The sequence below is a fragment of the Henckelia pumila genome, chromosome 1 (genome assembly GCF_033568475.1).
Source record: "Henckelia pumila isolate YLH828 chromosome 1, ASM3356847v2, whole genome shotgun sequence".
NCBI lineage: Eukaryota > Viridiplantae > Streptophyta > Magnoliopsida > Lamiales > Gesneriaceae > Henckelia > Henckelia pumila.
This window is the reverse complement of record NC_133120.1, coordinates 7,535,143-7,546,985: the sequence shown is the minus strand read 5'-3', so window position 1 is coordinate 7,546,985 and position 11,843 is coordinate 7,535,143.

The following is an 11,843-nucleotide window of genomic DNA, read 5'->3' as shown; positions in this document are numbered from 1 at the left end:
TTGAGATTTTCGGAGTGCAGTCGTTTGGACTTTCAAGTTCGATAGATCATGGGAGGTGATTGCATGTTTTGACTTTGTAAGTCATGGCTAGTTCGATAACTCTGGTAAAGTTATCAGTGGTAGGAGAAGACATAATTGATCTGAACATTGCTTAGTATTAGCAATGGTTGACCCAATTTTGGAAATAAAATTGTTCCATGCTATTGGATTACAGTTTTGGGAACTGTTAGCCGAATACTTGTTTAGGCATTTTCAGCAGTTTTCTCGGAGGATTTTCGTTAAATTGTGATTCGACGAGTGTTGCGGAATTCAATGAGCATTAGCAGGCCGATATCAGTTGTTTGTTCGTGGGATGATACGACAGCTGAGACTGTGTTCAGAGTCTAGTGAGATTGTTGTCGGTGATTTCCCAGTACGTTCTGATGTGCTATGCCATTGAGGTGTTGGGATCGACCGAGATGTATCGGATAAATTCGTTGGTTTACCGCATGTGTCATGGATTGCGCGAAGGGTAGAGGTGAACTAGTTTTGTTCCTCTTGGTAACAAGTCAAGTGTGACTTGGGATTGTTATCTATGGTTGGATAACCAGTGTTGCGAATTCAATTGATATCTCGAGTGACGAGATAGTGGTGATCTTTAATCTAGACTACTAATGTTGTAGATGTTGCGGTCCCATCTATGTGTTCAGCATTATAGCGGTGACATTCTTTGAGAATATTAGTCAGCATCGAAGAAAATAAGTACGGAATGTAAGTCTGTCGATGCTAGGAACTTTCGGGATTAGTTGTATCTGGTCTTCTCGTTAGTACGAACTGATTCTAGCAAGAGGGATAGTCAGTATCAAGTGGTATACTTGACGAGGAACTATCACTGCTAAGGTTCGTAGGAACAGTGGGTATTCGAAAAGCAGTCGAGAGCACTCTATTGATCATAAGGCTCGGTTATACATCCAAAAGATCGTTCTACTTCATGGATGCCGATGGGCATTGTCAGCGATCGAGACCCAGGTTTACATCCATATTCTGGGGGAGTGTCCAGTGTGCTACGAGCACAGCTTTAAGTTTAAATACTGAATATCATCCAGAGACAGATGGTCAGATGGAGAGCGCTATCCATACCTTGGAGGACATGTTTTGGGCCTGTACTATGGATTTTTGGTTCAGTTTAGCCAGATCAGTTGTCATTGATTAAGTTCGCGTACAACAATAGGTACCATTGTAGCATTGGGAGGACACCTGTTGAGGCATTGTACGGGCGACTTGTCATACTCCATTCTTCTAGAAAGAAGTGGGGGAGACAGTATTTTTGAGAATGTCACTTTTTCGTAAGATTCTCAGATTTAGTCTTAAAGGCAAGTTGTCTCCCAGGTTTATCGGTCCATTTGAGATCTTGGAGAACATTGGTGATTTCGCTTATCGACTAGCTTTGCCACCGCATCTTTCCAGCATTCACGACGTGTTCCACGTATCACTGTTGCGACGGTATGTGGCGGATGAGTCTCATATTCTGCAGCGGTCTGAGGTTCAAGTGAGCAAGGATTTGACCTATGCTGAGAAACCTATTCGTATCCTGGATGATAAGGATAAGGTTTTACGGAACAAAGTCATTCCTTTGGTTTTAGTTCAGTGGCAGCGCCGAGGCACTGAGGAAGCTACTTGGGAGCTTGAAGAAAGGATGCGTGAAGACCATTTTGAGTTGTTTTGATTTCAGTTGTGAGTTGTATTCGGTTGTAACGTTTGATTTGAATAAGGAATTTTTCTGTACCTTGTATTGCATTCGGTACTTAAGATCTATTTTCGAGGACAAAATATCTTAAGTGGGGGAGAATGTAGTACCCCGTAACCGAAATTGGTAATTAAGAGATTAATTATGTTAATTAAACCAATTTGGTATCTGAAGGATCGGAAGCTCCGATGCAGGATCGGAAGCTCCGATCGATATTACGTCATGCATGACGTGTGGCAGGATCGAAAGCTCCGATCGCCCTATCCGAAGTCGACCAGTGAGATTTTGACATGTGGTAGACAAGGATGTTCGGAAGCTCCGATGGCAGGATCGGACATTCCGATCAAGGATCGGAAGTTCCGATCGAGGATCGGAGGTTCCAATCGAGGATCGGAGGTTCCGATCAATGCCTATAAATATAAGGTCCGAGGCATTCATTTCTTGCCAATTCCGAATTCTCTCCTTCGCCCTCGTGGTCCTATTTTAAGACTTTGGGTACTCTTATTCTAGAGTTGGAGTAGGATATTTGTTTTAGTATAGTCAGACTGTGTCTGACATAGTAGCGGAGCAGTGCTCGTGTTGTAGAGCCGTGTTCGAGGCTATGGATTCGCAGCAGGGGAGTGCCCTAGTTGCGGGATAGTCGCCATCAGTGGGCTGACGACGGACGCAGGTATAGCTATGGTCTTCTTAAATTATTTAGGAGTATGCAATAGCTTAGTTAAGGCTTTTAGCGCTTATTGAATGATGCATGGGTATTTGCATTGTAGACTTCATGATAGGCTTGGAACCTAGAGTGGGACTACTAGGACTGCCTTAGAAAGGTACGTAAGTACTGACTGCGATTGCCAGCGGATATGCATGCTTATATGTTGCATTTATGTGTTCGCATGTTATTATTGTTATGCGGCATGTGCATATCATCTTGTGCATGTACACCTGTATATCTTTCGAGATGAGCTAGTTAGGGTTGCTCAGCCCTGTTAGGACGTTTGATATCGAGTACCCTTAAATACTAATACCTCGAGGACTCAGCGGTCCGCGTCCGAGATTCGGGAATGAGTGGTCGCACACAGTGGTTAGCTACCCCGATGTGACGAGCTTATATCCCAGGCGCTAGTTTGCGCAGTTTGTATACAGTTATCCCAGATATGGATACCCGGTCATTTGCATGCATCATATTTGTATGTTTATCCGTGCTTTCGTATTGAGATTAGAGCTCACGCCCAGTATTTTTTTTGTATCTGGATACCCTATTCGATGGGCAGGTGTAGGTGCAGGATTGAGCACCAGGAGCCTGGAGTAGCCAGTAACCTTGAAGATAGCAGGATTAGCTGTAGGTTTTATTTAAAGTAATTCGATTGGGTTGTATAAATCCCGTTTGATTAGCCGGTTGTATTCTGTCGGTCTAATTGTATTTAGTCTTCCGCAGCAATTTGATTTAATGCATGCTTAATTATGCTCTTAACTCTGATTAGGTAGTGGATCCGGGTCGGGTCACTACATTTACGGTATCAGAGCAACTGCATGCAAGGGACTTAGGAAATTGATAATAAGACTTCTTGATTATCCTTGTAGGATTGATTGAGGCTAGCGAAAGAAGATTTGGTTCTTTAGTGCCAAGGTTTGCGGCAAAAGTTTTTACTATAAGGAATGCAACAGTGATGAGAACACCAGTAGTAGCATATCGATAGATAGACTGACTGCTGCGGACGGTTCATCATTCGATGCATTGGGATGTTGATCGAAGAACATATGGATTCCAGCCAAGGAAGACTGGAAGAGAAGATCGGTTATAACGCGTCAGATACCTCTGAGGGCTTTTTGGAACGAATGATGTTTAGTAATCCATGTGGTTCCAGTCCTTGAAGATTCTCCACTCGTAGTTGGAGAGATTGTCAGATAGACCTTCACCAGAGAATGCCTCGAGTGCCTAAAACATGACAGGTTTCGAGAGTGAGGTCTTTAACCTCGTGCAGAACATGGTTTTGCCGATATGCTTGTATCGATTCTTTTGGTAGGCATACGGGAAACTTCATGTTCAAAAGCATGATTTGGATACAAGAAGAACGCTGATGGTAGATCGTGAGCAGAATAAGTCGACTGACATGCAATGACGCAGAGCATAGCTGGTTAGCTATCACGTGCCATTTCTCCGGAGTTCTTCGCAGGAGGACATGTAGAGAGACCTGGACGGAAGTATGCTTGTATCGATGCGTGTGTCGATTGGAAGCTTCATGCTCAAGGAGCAAAGACAAGTTCGATGATTTTAAATACTGTATTGATGTATTTTGTAAACAGTATTTCAGTTGTAATGAATCATCAGAATTTGGTTGTATCAGTTCAAGTTATTGGATGTACATTTTGTTGTATTTTGAATACTGTATGTATTACATGGGATTGTAATAAAGGAAATTGTACATAACTTGAAGTAATGATACATGTTTTACTTATTCAAAGATTCGTGTTTGAGTAAGCCAGCGGTAACGGATTGACATGGGGTTAGTCTAGGTGTTTTCCTAGGATGGACCTAATTAGTCGTTTGACTGGGTTAGTGCCAGTGATGAGGTGATTCATCTGGGGGCATGGGAATTTTGATCTTGTTTGAAATTTTGAGTTTCGTTCTAGGTTGTTTCCGTAGAACAGTAGCCTGATTGACCTTCATAGGTTGGGAATTCGTGATGATGGGATTTCATCAAGAACCACTTGAGTACATATCGAGAGTTGTGGACTATGATCATGACTAGACATGATGGAGCGCGACCCTATGCCAGTATTACTCTGGGAGTCTTTTGTACTTTGAAGAATACCTGGAAGCCTTCGTGCTTCAGGATTGGCGGTGGGAAGGCTACTTAGTCTAGAGTTTGGTAACAGTCACGACAGGGTATGACATTGGATTGGATGCCTGGTTAGGTGTCAGCGGTTTAGATATCGTCTGACTGTCGTCAGAGATATTGGTTTGCAGTTTTGTCACAAGGACCAGTCTTGAAGGGATTTTCCTTGACGAGTACATACTCTGAACAGATAGTTTTAGTCTATTGGATACTGCTAAACTAGTGGATCTAGTGGGGGTTTGGAAGCTCTTGTGATAGGGGCTATCCAGGAGTTTTGGTTTGTGAAATTCCTGAAACATTTGACTCGGAGATGAGTAGTTTTCAGCATTAATGGTTTCCTTCAGTGATAGATTATATCCGATGCTAAGGATTGTACATGACTATTTGAGGCATGAGGATAGCGTGATTTATGCCAGTGTACACTTGGTGGTGATTTCAGGTAGGACACCACGGCAAGTAACCTCAGTCTCGATTTGTTGTAGTCTTAGCAAGAGATATAGTTATCCGGAGCAAGTTTAGCGACAGTTTGTAGTGAGTCAGTATCGATGCGAGAATGGTACTGGTGACTACTAATAGCTATTGTCTGACTTTGTCAGAGATAGGTGAGTTGAATCAGCTGTGATTCTTTTGATTCCAAGTATTTGGGATATGCGGGCGTATGGCCGTGAGATCATTATTATTGATCGAGCCATGTGAGATTTCAAATGACCAAGACCTGGCGGATGGTTGCCATAATTTGGTTGGTACTGACAAGTTGTGTGATAGTCACAACTTATCGACGAGGTCGATTGGTTGAGCAGATCAGTAATTAAGATATCATGAACCGAGAGATACTTGGGACGATACTATAAGTCGTCGTGCATATGAGTTTGGATCCTTTAAGTAAATGTCTCGGAATAGTAAGAGAATTATTTGCATTCAGGATTCTCGGGTGGTTGAGATTTTCGGAGTGCAGTCATTTGGACTTTCAAGTTCGATAGATCACGGGAGGTGATTGCATGTTTTGACTTTGGTAAGTCATGGCTAGTTCGATAACTCGGGTAAAGTTATCAGTGGTAAGAGAAGACATAATTGATGTGAACATTGCTTGGTATAAGCAATGGTTGACCCAGTTTTGGAAATAAAATTGTTCCATGCTATTGGATTACAGTTTTGGGAACTGTTAGCCGAATACTTGTTTAGGCATTTGCAGCAGTTTTCTCGGAGGATTTTCGTTAAATTGTGATTCGATGAGTGTTGTGGAATTCAATGAGCATTAGAAGGCCGATATCAGTTGTTTGTTCGTGGGATGATACGACAGCTGAGACTGTGTTCAGAGTCTAGTGAGATTGTTGTCGGTGATTTCCCAGTACGTTCTGATGTGCTATGCCATTGAGGTGTTGGGATCGACCGAGATCTATCGGATAAAATCATTGGTTTACCGCATGTGTCATGGATTGCGCGAAGGGTTGAAGTGAACTAGTTTTGTTACTCTTGGTAACAAGTCAAGTGTGACTTGGGATTGTTATCTATGGTTGGATAACCAGTGTTGCGAATTCAATTGATATCTCGAGTGACGAGATAGTGGTGATCTTTAATCTAGACTACTAATGTTGTAGATGTTGCGGTCCCATCTATGTGTTCAGCATTATAGCGGTGACATTCTTTGAGAATATTAGTCAGCATCGAAGAAAATAAGTACGGAATGTAAGTTTGTCGATGCTAGGAACTTTCGGGATTGGTTGTATCTGGTCTTCTTGTTAGTACGAACTGATTCTAGCAAGAGGGATAGTCAGTATCAAGTGGTATACTTGACGAGGAACTATCACTGCTAAGGTTCGTAGGAACAGTGGGTATTCGAAAAGCAGCCGAGAGCACTCTATTGATCATAAGGCTCGGTTATACATCCAAAAGATCGTTTTACTTCATGGATGCCGATGGGCATTGTCAGCGATCGAGACCCAGGTTTACTTCCATATTCTGGGGGAGTGTCCAGCGTGCTACGAGCACTGCTTTTAGTTTAAATACTGAATATCATCCAGAGACAGATGGTCAGATGGAGAGCGCTATCCATACCTTGGAGGACATGTTTTGGGCGTGTACTATGGATTTTTGGTTCAGTTTAGCCAGATCAGTTGTCATTGATTAAGTTCGCGTACAACAATAGGTACCATTGTCGCATTGGGAGGACACCTGTTGAGGCGTTGTACGGGCGACTTGTCATACTCCATTCTTCTAGAAAGAAGTGGGGGAGACAATATTTCTGAGAATGTCACTTTTTCGTAAGATTCTCAGATTTAGTCTTAAAGGCAAGTTGTCTCCCAGGTTTATCGGTCCGTTTGAGATCTTGGAGAACATTGGCGATTTCGCTTATCGACTAGCTTTGCCACCGCATCTTTCCAGTATTCACGACGTGTTCCACGTATCACTGTTGCGACGGTATGTGGCGGATGAGTCTCATATTCTGTAGCGGTCTGAGGTTCAAGTGAGCAAGGATTTGACCTATGCTGAGAAACCTATTCGTATCCTGGATTATAAGGATAAGGTTTTACGGAACAAAGTCATTCCTTTGGTTTTAGTTCAGTGGCAGCGCCGAGGCACTGAGGAAGCTACTTGGGAGCTTGAAGAAAGGATGCGTGAAGACCATTCTGAGTTGTTTTGATTTCAGTTGTGCATTGTATTCGGTTGTAACGTTTGATTTGAATAAGGAATTTTTTTGTACCTTGTATTGCATTCGGTACTTAAGATCTATTTTCGAGGACAAAATATCTTAAGTGGGGGAGAATGTAGTACCCCGTAATCGAAATTGGTAATTAAGAGATTAATTATGTTAATTAAACCAATTTGGTATCTGAAGGATCGGAAGCTCCGAAGGTGAGATCGGAAGCTCCGATGCAGGATCGGAAGCTCCGATCGATATTACGTCATGCATGACGTGTGGCAGGATCGGAAACTCCGATTGGGATCGGAAGCTCCGATCGCCCTATCCGAAGTCGACTAGTGAGATTTTGACATGTGGCAGATAAGGATGTTCGGAAGCTCCGATGGCAGGATCGGACGTTCTGATCAAGGATCGGAAGTTCCGATCGAGGATCGGAGGTTCCGATCAAGGATCGGAGGTTCCGATCAATGCCTATAAATATAAGGTCCGAGGCATTCATTTCTTGCCAATTCCGAATTCTCTCCTTCGCCCTCGTGGTCCTATTTTAAGACTTTGGGTACTCTTATTCTAGAGTTGGAATAGGATATTTGTTTTAGTATAGTCAGACAGTGTCTGACATAGTAGCGGAGCAGTGCTCGTGTTGTAGAGACGTGTTCGAGGCTGTGGATTCGCAACAGGGGAGTGCCCTAGTTGCGGGATAGTCGCCATCAGTGGGCTGACGACGGACGCAGGTATAGCTATGGTCTCCTTAAATTATTTAAAAGTATGCAATAGCTTAGTTAAGACTTTTAGCGCTTATTGAATGATGAATGGGTATTTGCATTGTAGACTTGATGATAGGCTTGGAACCTAGAGTGGGACTACTAGGACTGCCTTAGAAAGGTACGTAAGTACTGACTTAGATTGCCAGCGTATATGCATGCTTATATGTTGCATTTATGTGTTTGCATGTTATTATTGTTATGCGGCATGTGCATATTATCTTGTGCCTGTACACCTATATATCTTTCGAGATGAGCCAGTTAGGGTTGCTCAGCCCTGTTAGGACGTTTGATATCGAGTACCCTTAGGTACTGATACCTTGAGGACTCCGCGGTCCGCGTCCGGGATTTGGGAATGAGTGGTCGAACACAGTGGTTAGCTACCCCGATGTGACGAGCTTATATCCCAGGCACCAGTTTGAGCAGTTTGTATACAGTTATCCCAGATATGGATACCCGGTCATTTGCATGCATCATATTTGTATGTTTATCCGTGCATTAGTATTGAGCTTAGAGCTCACGCCCATTATTTTCTGTGTATCTAGATACCCTATTCGATGGGCAGGTGTAGGTGCAGGATTGAGCACCAGGAGCCTGGAGTAGCCAGTAACCTTGAAGACAGCAGGATTAGCTGTAGGTTTTATTTAAAGTAATTCGATTGGGTTGTATATGTAGTAGCCCGTGCCCTAATTGAATAATTAAAGGATTAATGCTAATTAATTGAATTGGGTATTGGACGGATCGGAAGCTCCGAAGGCACGATCGGAAGCTCCGAACAGGATCGGAAGCTCCGATGAGCGATCGGAGGCACCGATCGATATTACGTCAGGCATGACGTGTGGTTGGATCGGAAGCTCCGATCAGGACCGGAGGCTCCGATCACCCCTATCCGGAGTCAACAAGTGATATTTTGACACGTGGCAGATCAGGATCTTCGGAAGCTCCGATGGCAGGATCGGACGTTCCGATCGAGGTTCGGACGTTCCGATCAAGGATCGGAAGTTCCGATCGTTGTCTATAAATAGAAGGCCGAGACTTCACTTTCATTTGCCAATTCCGAGTTCTCCTTTCCTTTCTAGTCCTTTTGGAGCTGTTCTAGTCTTCTTAGGCTTGGTCCGGAGGTCGGAGAGGCGTTCGGTAGTCGTAGCGGAGTCGTGCCCAAGTTCTGGAGGCATCGACATCAAAGGGCTAACGACGGACGAAGGTATAGCTTTTGCTTCCTATAAATATTTAGGAGTATGCAATAGCTTAGTTAAGGCTTTTAGAGCACTTTAATGATAGTAGTATCATTTGGCAGTGTAGAGCAGACTATAGGCGTGGACCTAGAGTTGGTAGAGCTTGCACTGTATTGAGGTACGAAAGTACTGTTCGAGATATCCTGACTGAGTATGCATGTATTATATGACTGCATGATTTATATGCCATGATATTATGCTGCATTCATTTGCATCTTGCTGTATCTCCTTCGAGATGTCTGTTAGTAGGGTTGTACCCTATCCTGTTAGTGGATGGACTTCCATCGATTTGGGTCCGGCGTTTCCACGGTTATCTCGGTATGGGAGCCACCTCCTGAAGCGACGGCACAGCGTGCTACATACCAGGGCCCGGTCTGTCTCTGTTATCTGATCCTTGACCTCGAGTCTATAGGGAGTTCACTTTGCATGCATGTATACTCATACTCTCGCACTGAGCGTTTTATGCTCATGTCTCGTACTCTGTATTTTCTGGACACCCTATTCCATGGGGCAGGTTTGCGATTGGACGAGGAGGGTGGATCCAGGAGGGGCTAGTCTTTGGTTGGCCAGCTGGAGCTTTGTCTAGGTTTTATTACTGTTGTTTGGGTTTATACAGCTATTCGATTTGGTTGTATAATATTGGATAAATTACAGATTCCTTTACTTGGGATTGTATAATGTTTATGGTTTCCGCAGTCTTATTCTGATATCTGTTTTATTAAGTTAATTGCATGCCTAAGTTCTGTTTAGTAGGTGATCCGGGTAAGGGTCACTACATTTATGGTATCAGAGCATGCAAAAGATTTCTTGGGATTTAGTCTCATCTTGAGGTATTTTTGTAGATGTCAAATCGTGACGACCAGAGTTCTCATGGCAGTGTTGGTGGGCGTTGGGGTGATGCCGACCGGGAGCCTCGTCGAGAACGGCGTCATCGTCACCATGACGACGAGCGTTTCACTGTGCGTCGATTCTTAGCTATGGGTCCTAAGCCCTTAGTTGGAGGTGAGTCTCCGGAGGATGCGGAGAACTGGTTAGACCGCATGGAGACGACTTTTCAGACATTCCAATGCACCGATGAGCAGAAGGTGGAGACCCTTGGCTATCTTCTGGATGGGCGTGCGCGCAGGTGGTGGAGGTTTACTTCTACACCTTTTGTTACGGAGAGAGGAGTGGCCACCTGGGCCGAGTTCCGCACAGCTTTCCAAAAGCGGTATTTTCCTCCTGCACTCCGACAGTCAAAGGCAGGCGAGCTACTGAGTCTGCGACAGGGAGCCATGTCTATCGATGAGTATCAGCAGAGGTTCTTTGATCTGCTATCCTATTGCCCCGATATTGCTGATAGCTCAGAGATGAAGTATAATCTGTTCCTTCAGGGCCTTAACCCTGAGATCCATGACCGTGTGGAGGTTGGCGACGACATGTCCTACGAGGGTTTGGTGAGCCGTTGTCACCAGGCGGAGGATAGCATTCGGCGGAACAGGTCTTTTCCTCAGTCGAGGCCTGCTAGTTCTTTGGGTCCCCGTGCCCAAACTTTCAAGAAGTCTGGATCTTCTTCTTCCTCTGGTTCTGGAGGTATTGTCCGTTTCGGTAAGAAGGACAAGTGTGATCACTGTGGGAAGAACCATCCATCCGACAAGTGCCGTAGAGCTTCTGGAGCTTGTTTCCGTTGTGGAGAGACTGGTCATATCCGGAGAGATTGTCCAATGTCTGGGGGAGGTGGTTCTGGTTCTGGTTCTGGTTCAGGATCGGGTTCTCAGGCTACCGTTCAGCAGAGGTCGCAGGGACAGTCTGCTGGGAGTTCTCATTTGAGGCCACGAGCTTCTGGCCAGGTGTTTGCCCTGAGACATGATCAGGTAGTGTAGGAGAATGAGAAAGTCATCGCAGGTACATTTCTGCTTTATGGTATACCTGCTCTTGTACTTATTGACACTGGTGAATCTCATTCCTTCATTTCTGCACGTTTTGTTAAGAGGCATAAGTTACCATGCATTGCACTAGACGTAGTGATGTCTGTTTCTACTCCGATGGGCCAATCTGCTTTGGCTAAGCGTCTAGTGATGGGTTGCCCTTTAGAGTTCGAAGGGAACGTTCTGTTGGCGAATCTCATGGTCCTGGCGATGGACGACTTTGATTGCATTCTGGGAATAGATGTGCTGACTACCTATCGAGCTTCAGTGGACTGCTATCAGAGATTAGTACGCTTTCATCCGGAAGGGAGTGAGAGTTGGTTTTTCTATGGTGAGGGAGCGCGACCCCTGATGCCTTTGGTATCAACTTTGAGAGCCTGTCGAGCTCTAGAGTCTGGCGGGGAAGGCTACCTTATCTATGCAGTTGATTTGTCCGCTGAGAGTATTGGGATAGAGAACATTCCTGTTGTGGATGAATTTCCAGATGTGTTTCCTGATGAGATTCCGGGTTTTCCTCCTGCTAGGGAAGTCGAGTTTGGCATAGAGTTGATGCCGGGTACTTCGCCTATTTCTAGAGCACCATATCGTCTGGCTCCGTCAGAGATGCGTGAGTTGAAGAATCAACTACAGGATCTTTTGGACAAGGGGTACATTTGTCCTAGTGTATCTCCTTGGGGAGCTCCTGTTCTCTTCGTGAAGAAGAAGGATGGGTCGATGCGGCTGTGCATTGACTATCGGCAGC